This window comes from Gossypium hirsutum, chromosome D07 (genome assembly GCF_007990345.1).
Source record: "Gossypium hirsutum isolate 1008001.06 chromosome D07, Gossypium_hirsutum_v2.1, whole genome shotgun sequence".
NCBI lineage: Eukaryota > Viridiplantae > Streptophyta > Magnoliopsida > Malvales > Malvaceae > Gossypium > Gossypium hirsutum.
Window position 1 is genome coordinate 28,290,097 of NC_053443.1, and position 13,018 is coordinate 28,303,114.

A 13,018-nucleotide genomic window follows, 5' to 3' on the forward strand; every position below is an offset into this window, starting at 1 on the left:
TCACATCGTGTTGTCGCCACATGGTGGCGATTTCAGCTTTTCTTTGGTAATCGCAACTGCACCAGTAACTATTGACCCTTGCAAAATGTACAGGCTACCTTTTTTCTGTCCTCTCATTACAATAAGAGCCCTACAAGAAACTTTTAAGCCATTTGACTCAATGACTATCCTCCAACCGTTAGAATCCAAAATTCCCAATGAGATAAGATTTTTCTTTAAATCAGGAACATACCTGACATCTGACAGTATCCGAATAATTTTGTCATGCGTCCTAATTTTTACTGGTCCAATTTTGGATATTTTACATTGAGAGTTATTCCCCATCAGCAAAACTCCACCTTCAACAGAACTGTACGTGGAGAACTAGTCCCTATTGGGACACATGTGATGGGAGCACCCTGAATCTAAGATATATTTGAAAGTAAGATGAGAGCTTTCGTTTGTTGACACCAACAAGAAATCATCACATTTGTCCTTGACTATACTAGCATCAACAACTTCGGCTTTTTGCTTATCTTTCTCGTCATTTTCGGCATCCCTTTTGATTTTATTTTGAAGTTTTCAACATTTTGCCTTAACGTCACCCACCTTTTTACAATAGCCACAATATTTGTCACGATTTCTAGATTTGGACCTTACTTTAGACTTGTTTCGATCTGTCTTTCTAGTTTGTTGTCCGCCTCTTGCAACTATAACTGATGCTTACCCGTCTGATTTTTTGTTTGAGTCTAACTCATTGTCAAGTTTATCCTTACTCAGAAGATTCCCCTTCACATCATCGAATGAAAGATGATCTCTCTCATAAATCAGGATTTTCCTAAAAAGTTTTATAAGAAGAGGGTAAAGAGCATAACAACATAGCTTGATCCTTATCACTAATCTTTGCTTCGAGATTCTTTAAGTCATTAAGAAGGGTAACAAACATGTTAATATGAGTTCTGATGGACTCACCTTCGGCTATTCTAAACCTGTAGAATCGTTTTAAGACTAACATGTTGGCTAGAGATTTCGTCATAAGCTTCTAGTTTCTTCCATAACACAGACGCTATTTTATCCTTCAAAACTTTCTATAACACATTATTCGTGAGGTATAATTGAATAGTGGATAGAGCCTTTTCATCGAGCTCTTCCCATTCTGACTGATCCATATCTGCAGGCTTTTTCCCTGTAATGACCCTTTTCAGACCGTTCTGAACCATTATTGTTGTCATCTGAACTTGCCACAAACTGAAATTTTTAATTCTGTTGAACTTCTCAATATCGAACCTTGATGTTGCCATCTTTGAACGAGTTGACTACAAAAATTTAACTAGCTCTGATACTAGTTTGTAGGGGATAAACTCGATTAAACAATGAACAAATTGAAAAAAATAAGAATAAAAAAGATTGAATACGCAAATTTTACGTGGAAAAACTTCTCAAAAGAGGATAAAAACTCATGGGCAAAAGGAGATTTCACTATAATAAATGAGAGTACAAAAAGATAGAGAGAATTAAAAGAAAAACCCAGAGCCCTACAAGAAAAACCCTTCGAAAACAAAGAAAAAATTCTCTCAATCTAAATATTTTGTTGTGTAAAACCTAGAATAACTAAGACATATTTATAGACTGAAATTCGTAGCATATATGACTACAACAACTCTAGGTTAATTAGAGTTTAAACGGAAAACTAAAAACAGAATTTAACTAGAAAAAAATCAAAATAAATTTTGGTTAAAATAAGAGGCATTCTCCCACCATCTCTATAGAATTGAATTTCATTTTATTATTATTAGGCTCACCAGATCACAATCTGACTATACCATCAATAACAACCAGATACTCTAGCCTCAACTTGTTAATAGCTCCATGGCATCAAGAAACTCACCTAAATTGGAACATTACTATTTGTTAAATGTCTAAAATGTTTAGAAATCTCTTTTAAAATTCCAAACTACCTTTATTTTGATTAGGTACTAAAAATAATACATATATACATTCACTTTTTAGCTAAGAAATAAAAAAATTTATTTTGATAAAGAAAATAAAAAAATCAAACCAAAATTTGATAAGAACAATAAATTTGAGATTGAACCAATTAATCATGAACATTCTGTACTTTCTTCATCTTTTTAATCTCCAATAATTTTATCAATTGTTACTCATTCGAAAAGAGAAGCATTCGCGATCTTCTTCATTTTCTTGCATATAACTCATGGACTGGAATGTAATATGAGATAAAAATACTCTATTAACAAAATTCACATAATAAAGATTTGAGAAGTCCAATATATCTTCAATTAATCTCTACTACAATTCAAAAATTGAAAAATGAAAATACAAATAAAAACCATAAAAAAAATTCCAGGATAAAAATGTAACTTAAAATTAAAAGAAGGATAAAGATGATATAATAAATAAATGTGAACATTGTAAATATAGGGAGTGACAATAAAAAATAAAAAATAAACGATGAAAATTTAAAAAATTTTAAAAAAATTCAAGAGTGAAGAAGTATGTATATATATATATATAGAAGTTTAAAGTAATTGGTAAAATAAAATAAAAAAGTTAAGAGGAAAGAGAAAGAATTACTTGAAATATTATCATAATTAATTTAATTTAGAAGAGTGAAGAAATATAAAAAGAGTTAATAAATAATAGGTAAAGGTAGTATATATTATTAAATGATAATACACAATAATATATAGTTCATCTTTATTAACCTTGTATAATTAATTAAAAAACGAAGCTAATTTTATATAGAAATACAAAATTAAATTAAAAGGACGATTTTAACCTTATTTATTCTAACTACTCTCAAAGAGCCGGTTTTATTATATATATAGATTAGAGACATATGTATACGAGTAATGTCATTACATTTGTACATAGGTTGATTCTATTGAATCAATTCTTATACTATTAATTCATAATACATTGGATTATATTAGGGATCAACCCGATTAAGCAACGAATAAGTAAAAGGAAGAAATTGAGAAATTAAACACACAAACTTAACGTGGAAAAACCCCTCCAAAGAGGATAAAAAATCACGTGTAAAAATAATTTTACTATAATGGCAAAAGAACAAAGAGTATAAAAGATGGAGATAAAAACTAAAGCCCGAAAACCCGAAAACAAAGAACCCTCAAAACGTAAACACAAAATTCTCTAAATGTGTTATGAGTTCTAATCTCTAATAGGTGTTTTTTCTAAGGTTGTAAAAGAGCATATTTATAGGCTAAATTCATAGGTCAAATAATAAAAAAATAATCTAGACTAATCAGAGTTTGATTGAAATAAATAAACATAGTTTAATTGGAAGATTATTTCTCAAATTTGATTGAAATACAAGTCATACTCAACAAATATCCACTTTGACTCATATTTGCACAACGCCATCTTTGCCAAAGCCCACCACGGCCTATCTTGAATTATGCAGGGAATTAACTGAGCCAAATCTATGCTTAGAAACTGGAAGACTTCTTGCCTTCGACCTGTACACTGCCAAATCAAAATTGACCCGGGTCTGATTTTCGCGAACACAGTGCCCTAAATTTTCAAAACCTGCATCCAAAAGAGAACCTCTCTTCAATGAAACGATCATGCATTTTTCCCTCATATGACCAAGTTTCCTCCGCTCTAAACGAGTTGACTTTGACTCCGTAACGGGCAAGGGACGTCCAATTTCACCGGTCACTGTAGAACCTTCCAGAATATAAAGACTGCCGGTCTTTTTACCTTTTAATAAAACGAGAGCTCTACAAGATACCTTACTGCCACTCTAGTCGATGTTGATTATGCATCCTTTCAAGTCTAAAATACTCAAGGAGATGAGATTCTTTCGTAAATCAAGTACATACCTAACATCTGAGAGTGTCCTAATCGTCTTATCGTGCATCCTAATTTTAACAGTACCAATACCAATTACCTTACTGGATGAATTGTTTATTATGCGTACAACTCCACCTTCAACCGAATTGTATGTGGAGAACCATTCTTTATTGGGACACATGTGGAAAGATCATCTCGAATCTAGGATCCACTTGGACGTAAGCTTGGAGTTATTTTTTGTTAACACTAACAAGAAATCATCATTGCTTTCATCAACCAAATTAGCACCAGCTACATCTTCCTCATTACTCTCAGTAGCTCTTTTATTTCGTAGTTTATAACAATCTACTTTGACTTGACCTAACTTTTTACAATAGCGACACCTTTTGTCTCGCTTCTTTGATGCTACAAAAACGGAAGCTTGCCTATCTGCCTTGCTATCCGAACCAAACTTATTGTCGAGTTTGTCTCTACTCAACAAATGACTCTTAACATCTTCGAACGAGAGTTTGTGTTTCCCCTAAATCAGGGTCTCCTTAAAAGACTTGTATGAAGGGGGTAAAGAGCACAATAATAGCATAGCCTAATCTTCACTGTTGAAACCTCCTTTTTAAATTTAAAAAAATGGGGATCGACTTTGAAAATGAAAATGGGAGTCGCTACCGATCCTTTATTGAGGTGTGATCGGATCACTTTGAAAATAATTTTAGGTCTGCGAATTTTGAGAAAACAGGTTCGGGAGTAGGTTACGCGCAAGGAAGGGTTAGCACCCTCGTGATGCCCAAAATTGGTACCGAATTGATTGTTTAATGTTTTAGTGTCAGGAAATTTGAAAAGATTTTAAAATACGATCCTTTGAAAAGAAAATTTGAATAAACTGAATTGAATAGCAAGATGTACTCATTTTGAATTGATTATCTAAATTCGTCGAGAAGAACCGAAGCCTAGTAAGTTAAGGCACGGTTCTTTCGAGAACTTATGAACATCGACCTTTTAGGAATTAAGTAATAAAACAACTATAGTGCCTTAATAAAATACAATTCTCGCAAAAGGAACGTGATTGGATAACAACACATACAATGTAAAATACGAAATACAATTAAAATTTAAACTAAAAACAATTAAGTAAGTATTATGTAAATACCAACATTGACTTTAATCATATTATACAACCTTAAATACTAATAAATAAACAACAAATAAATCAAATAAAAAGTTTAAGCGACAAAATGTTTATATTTAAAAACTGTGTAAAATAATTCAAAGTTAATACTATGTTTTATTACGAAAATATGATTTAAGTTATATTCTAAGATACATTATTTAAAGATATAAAGTAACAAAAAAAACAATGGAACCAATAATAATATCAAATTTGAAAATAAAGTATACAATAGAAATTTTGAAATAATATTTAAAAAATTTAAAACATATTAAAATAATAATTTGAAAGAATTTAGGTATTATTTCTAAAAATATATACTAAAAAACAAATTCGAAAATAATATTAAGCTGAATATTAAAATAATATTAAAAATAATAAATATAAAAAAATGATTTATTTATGAACTTTTGAAATCAAAATTAAGTATGAAAAGCATTTTTTGAAATTAAAAACAATAATCAATAAATTTTAAATCGAAGCTTAAATAAAATTAGAATAATAATAGAAGAAAATAAGATTAAATAAAAAAATACAATGAACTCCAAATATTAGTGCATAATGAATTTAAAACATAAAATACAAGCTATAATAATAATTTACTACGTTTTAAATCATAATAAATTTAAACACTATTGAAAATAAATATGGTATTAAGTTTTAAGATGAAAATATGATTAATTCGTGTTTAAAATATTATTGAATTAAAAGAAACCTAATTCGTACTAAAATGAAATCCATTTCAATCTTGAAGGACTCAATCAGCAATTTCACGCAAACATTGGAATAACAGCAATCAAATGTAAAACGGCATCGCTCGATTTTGGACTAAAATGAACATAGAATAAAAGATATGGTATAAATTAAAAATACTAAAAAATCGGATTGAACTCATGCAAAAAAAAGGAGGGCCCATTGCATAAATAGACCATTGAACAAAATTGCGCGGATCCTTCCCCGGGTCGGGTCACCGCTCGGATTGGGTCACCAAAACGACGTCATTTCGAAGCCATTGCATTGACTCCAAACGGCCGCGTTTCATTTTTGTACTTAAAGGCCAACACCCTAAATCTAATTTTAAAAAACCTAAGAAACTCTATGGGTCCTGCGCCGCTTTGGCGAATCGCCACTCTCCAGGAACCTCTGATTCCCACTTCCACTCCGATGACTGCGAGAGAGCAGGAATCTGGTTTCCAAGTACGCTCCTCTTCTCTCTGATCTCCCATTTTTTTTCTTTTCTTATTCTGTATATATGCTTCTATGTATATGGTTAATAGCAAAGCAGCAAAAAAAGAAAAGCAATCGAAAAAGAAAATAGAACCGAATCCCAAAAAAGGAAAAAAGGAAAACCTTTTCTTTTGTATTGATTTTTGTTGATACAATATGCGTGAGGGTTTATAAACTCTGAAAAATGGCTTTATAGCCGAAAGTAAAAATGAAAAATTATAAAAGATGTATTTTTCTTTTTTCTATTTTTTTGCTGCCTATTTCTGCCCTTTTCTTTTTTGTTGCCATCTGTTTTGTTGCTCATTTGCTTGTCTTTTGTAGGTACATGGTCGTACAGAGGCTCAGGCGCACGTGTACGGAGGTGGTGGATGTGGCGTGTATGGAGGCCAGCTGGGGGAGACGCACACGCACGGAGGTGCAGCACGCGCGGAAGAGGCCCTGGGTTTGACGGCGGTGTTGCTGGTTACTGAAGGCTAGGGTTTCAGGGTTTGGGGAATGCTTTGGGCCAGGTTGGGCCGAATTTGGTTTTGGGTTGGGGTTTTAATATTTGGATCTGGTGTTGGGTAATTTAAATGGGCCAAAATAATTTTGTTTTGGGTTGAATTTGTAAAGAAACTGGACATTTATTATTATTTATTTTATATATTTTTTATATTTTGGTTTTAATACTTGGGCTCGGGCCGGGCAAAATTTGGATATTACATTCATCATCAACCTGAACCTCGACGTTCTTTAAATCATTTAAAATAGTAATGAATTGACTGATGTAATCTCTAAGAAGCTCACCTTCGTTCATGCGAAACGTAAATATACATTGTTTCAACACTAAACGGCTAGCCAGAGACTTAATCACATAAAGAGTTTCTAACCTTTTCCACAAGGCGGATGAGGTCTTCTCCATCAATACCTCCTGCAATACCGTATTTGCAAGGCATAACTAGATTACAGACAAGGCCTTTTCATCAAACTCTTCCCATTCTGTTTGATTCAGATTCTCAGGCTTTTTCCTGATAACAACATTTTTCAGGCTGGTTTGAACCAGAATTGCCATAATTCGAACTTGCCACAAATTAAAATTTATGACACCATCGAAATTCTCAATTTCAAATCTTGTTACTGCCATCTTTGAACGAGATGATCTACGAAAATTGAACTAGTTCTGATACCACTTGTTAGGGATCAACCCGATTAAGCAATGAACAAGTAAAAAAATAACAAAAGAAATTTAGAAATTGAACACACAATTTTAACGTGGAAAAACCCCTCCAAAGAGGATTAAAAACCACGGGCAAAAATAATTTTACTATAATGGAAAAAGAACAAAGAGTACAAAAGATAGAGATAAAAACTAAACCCCAAAAACTCGAAAACAAAGAACCCTTAAACCGTAAACACAAAATTCTCTAAAAGTGTTATGAGTTCTAATATCTAATGGGTGTTTTTTCTAAGATTTTAAAAGAGCCTATTTATAGGCTAAATTCATAGGTCAAAAAATAATAAAATAATCTAGACATTAGAGTTTGATTTAAACAAATAACCAGAGTTTAATTGGAAGATTATTTCTCAAATTTGACTGAAATAGGAGTCATACTCAACAGATTATGTTCATAATTAGTAAAATATGTATATACGAGTAATGTTGCATTCATACATATAAGTCGTTCAATTTGATCAATAATTGAACAATTAATTGTATAATTCAATTGATTACGTTCGTAATTAGAGATAAGCATAAACGAGTAATGTCATTACATTTGTACATAAAAGATTCAATTAGATCAATGATAGTATTTATCAATTGTATAATTCATTCGATCAGGTTCATAATTAAAGTCATGTGTTTACGAGTAATGTCATTATATTTGTACATAGATTGATTCAATTGGATCAATGATCGTACTTACCAATTGTATAATTCCTCCAATTACGTTCATAATAAAAGTTGCGCGTTGATGAGTCCTCATCATATTTGGGGTATATCTTGCTTAGATTTGCTTAGTTTCTTGAGTATTTCTATATATTTTAGGTTCATTTTAGTTGATTTAATTTTTTTATGTTTGCATTGTAAATATTGTGTGGTTTTAGTGTTTTTCAAGCATTTAGTTTCAATAAATTATTTCATGTGGAATTTGCAGGTAAAAAGATTTAGGAAGAAGATGTCAATACATAAAACCATGAGATTAAATGCACTAAGCCTAAAATTGAACCAAGATGATGAGTGACAGTCCAATGCTCAAAGATTCAAAATTTTTAATTTGGACACATTCAAAACTTCTAGCCGGAACACTTCTTAGTGTTTCGATCATTTCTCGACCTCCAAGACCCTAATTTGGGTGTATTTTATATCGTCAGAAACAAAATTTGAAGATCTATTCAAATATTGGAACACAAATGCCAAAATGAATCAGGAAGAAATCCAAAAGTAAAGAGACAGTCACAAGTTTCACATTGATGGAAAATTTTGATGCATTTTCGTGTTTGGGTCATATTTCGTACCATACTTGGAGTTTGGAGCTGAAATTTCTACAGTGAATATACAAGATGTAGATCTTCAATCAAATTTCTTGAAATTTTCCCATTGGGAATCGTTAACTTGGACAAAAGAATTCATCAAATAATATGTGAAAATGACTCTAAAAGATGACAAAGAAGTAGGCCTAGCAATTTATTACTAGCATGTCCTTTGCATTTTCATTTTCCTCTTCTCAAACCTCTATAAATAGCCTTTAGTTTCAGAATAGGAGACATCTTAGAGTTGAGATCAAGATCACTTTCTTGTTAGTGTTTATTTTTTTTTCTTTATCCTTGTAAAATTTCAAGTTTCTTATATCTAATGCCTTTTTCATATAAGTTTTAGTTGTTTAATTTTGTTACCTTATTCTAAGTTTTCAATGCTGTGATGAAAGAGTGAAACTCTATAGAAAATATTAAGGTAAACTCCATACTTATCACTTGAGCTAAAATTAATTATCAATCACTTGTCAAAATCATGCTTGTAAAGTAAAATTTTTTATTTATTATAGGCAATAGATGATACAATGAATGCTTGGATAAATTAACATTGATTTGTTATAGACATATAAAATTGACATAATAAATATTTGGAATAATATTTATTAGTTTTGAAGTTATCAAGTGATTATAATACCATATGTTATACTTTTGGACTGAAATTAAACAATTGAACTTTCATATTGCACCATCCTTTGCTTATGGACTCATTTGCTAGACTCATAGACTTATTAGACAATCATATTGGACACTCCTTTGATGGACATACCTTTTGCTTATGGATTAATATGCTTAATTATTGAACGTAAATTGCTAGATTATCTGATTGAAACCTTATTTTGTGTGGTTCTAATTGAGTAATAACATTGAGTACTAAAATTTAATCTTAATATGACACAAAGAGTGGATCCTTTAACCTCAGCATATTTTCTTCTAGATATTTTTTTTTAATATCTTCCATTGATTTTTATTTTTATTTCTAGTGTTTCTTGCTCTTACTTTCATTTTCGACACTCATTTCAAAGTTAAGTGTTAAATATTTGTTCTACCACAATACTACTTTCTTTAGAGTGCCCGTACATGAATACTTCCAAAGCTTGCACATACCTTCTTACTTGGTTGGCTCGCACATAACTACTTACATGGAGCTCGCATATCACGACTCGCACATACATTACAATACAACTTGCACATGCTTTACTACAAAAATATAGTTTCTATACAACTAAATTATAACATCAGTACGCACAAATGTTTCACAAAATTAGTCCGCACATACGCTATAATGCTAGTTCGCATATAATATTTTACATAACCAATAAGCACATACTTTGCATAGACAGTTCACACATAGAAATATACATAATCAGTACGTACACACTTTGCATAGACAGTTCACACATAGAACTTTACATAATCAGTACGCTCACACTTTGCATAGATAGTTCACACATAAAACTTTACATAATCAGTTCGCACGCACTTTGCATGGATAGTTCACACATAAAACTTTACAAAATCATTATGCACACACTTTGCATGGACAATTCACACATAGAACTTTACATAATCAGTATGCACATACTTTGCATAGACAGTTCACACATAGGACTTTACATAATCAATACGCACACACTTTGCATTGATAGTTATGTTGGATCTAGTACCTTATGTCACAGTCTGATTTCGACCCTAATCGGACATAGTGGTTTCGGGACTACGAATATGAGTCTAAAAAAAATATTTTAATATTATTTTATGTGTTTATTATGTGTTAATTTACATGTGTGAAAGTTTCGTGAATTAATTTTATTATTTGTGTGCTTAATTTAATAAAAGGACTTAATCGCATAAAATGTAAAATTGACTAATTAATGTGTAAAGTGCTAACTTGCTAATGTCTTTATAATGTGAAGTTCTTAATAGGAAATTAGGCCATTAATCATGATAGTGGACGGCATTATGCTTATAATTTATAGTTTTTATTATGTATAAAGGTTATAATAATATATTATATTATAAAGTTAATATATATTAAAAGACAAACAAATTAAAAGCCACATTTTCATCTTATTTTGACCGAAACTAGAGAAAAGAGAAAGAAAGAAACCTAAGCTAGGTTCGGCCATCTTTTGAAGCTTAATTCAAGATCAAGAAACGAAGAAAATGGAATTGGATTGGGGAAAAACAAAAGTAGTCGAATAGTCGAACGTCTTCGTCTATATCCGAGGTAAGTCTATTAGCTATTTAATGATATTAAATTAGTATATATGTGTGTATATCGATTGTAGTTGTTGTTGAGCTTTAATTTGAAGTAATTTGATTGAATAAATTAGAATTATAAATGGTATATATGTGTATAAAGTGTTCGAATATATATATGCTTATATAAATTTTTGAATTAAGTTAAAGTGGGAATGCTATAAAAGCATATATATAAATATATAATGTATTAATATTTATATATGTATCTATATGAATATGTTCTGAATTTAATTGATTGTATGAAGGTTATATATATATACACATAAGATTCGAATATGAGAAAATAAATACATGTATAAATTCTTGCTTTGATTAAAGGTATGTATTATACTCATATATACATGGGTTTTCGAATATACATATATATATGTAAAAGCTTTGGGTTTGATTAGTAATATGCATATAGTAATTGTATAGGTAATTTTTTTAAATAAGGTGATTATATGTGAGATGGAACATTTATATATATAATTAAGTATTGATTATATTATAAGATATGAATGTTAAGCATGTATGTATAGTTTTGAATATGTATGGATGTACATAAATATGTTTTCATATTGAGCTTAGATACATATATATATGTTATGCTCGAACAGGTGTGTATACATAAGTACATATAAATTATTTGTATTAAATTTATTTAAGTATATTTATATATACATGAATAAGTTGTGAACTTAGGTAAAGGCAAGAATGTGTATATATATAAATTCATATAGGTTCGAATATAAATAAACATACTTGTATGGGCTTTTAATTTTTATTTAAAAGGTATAAATGTTAAATATGTATACGGGAGTTTGAATATATTTATATGTACATTTGTGTACAAGTTTTTAGATTGAATTAAAGAAAAAAAGTTTATGTTTTTATAAATGAGGTTCGAATATATTTATATGATTATAAGTTATTAGTACTTGAATTGGATTGAAAATATGATTTGCAAACTCATTTATGTTTGAGCATGGACTACGGTGAATATGTGTTTGCTGTTAATAAATATTTGAGGAATTATTCTGTATATGAGAAATTGAAATTTTCAGGTTTTAAAACCTAGCAGGCTAAGTGCCGGTGAACTGACTGCCGGTGAACTGAATCAGGCTATAAGCCTAGCAGGCTAAGTGCCAGTGATCTAAATCAGGTTATAAGCCTAGCAAGCTAAGTGTCGGTGATCTGAATCAAGCTTTAAGCCTAACAGGGCTAAGTGCCAGTGAATCAGTTTAAATTAAGTGATTATTTGCATTGGGTATATATATGATTTTGGTTATATGTAATGGATAAATATATGAACATTTGTTTCTAAGTATTTGATGAGCATATAAATGTTCGAATCTTTGTGTTTAGTGAGTATATATATATGTTGGTTATCATGAAATTTTTGGATACATATATGTGTATGCACTCGACATATGTGGATTATAGTAAATATATATGTGTGCATCCGGCACATGTGGTTGATAAGTATAAGTATATGCTTTTGACATATGTATTTGAACAATATATATATGCATTCGATGAAGTGCAAGCGATAAGCACATATATGCATTTAGATATATGCAGGTGATAAATACATATATACATTTAGTTATAATAACTGTATATACATTTGGAGCTAATATTTGTTAAGCATATATGTATATAAGCATTCGGCTATTCATGTTTATGGTGAATTTACATTCGGTTTTAAGAGTTGATAATTAAGTATGCTTTTGACTATATGTAATAGTTACCATATATAGTATTTGCGAATTCATTAAGTGTATCAAGAAATTACATAATTATTTTTATAATTTCTGTTATGCTATAGACTTACTAAGCTATAAAAGCTTACTTTGTTTGTTTATGTCTTTCTGATTTTTAGACTTAAGATCAAGCTTCAAGCTCAGGGATCGTCAGCAAGTTCATCACTCTATCTACTGTCTCGGTATTAAACTATTTAAATTTTAACTTTGGCATGTACAGGCTAGATAAATGTTTTGGAAAGTCGTACTTTGATATATTGTATATGAAATTAATAGCCATACGAAAATGGCT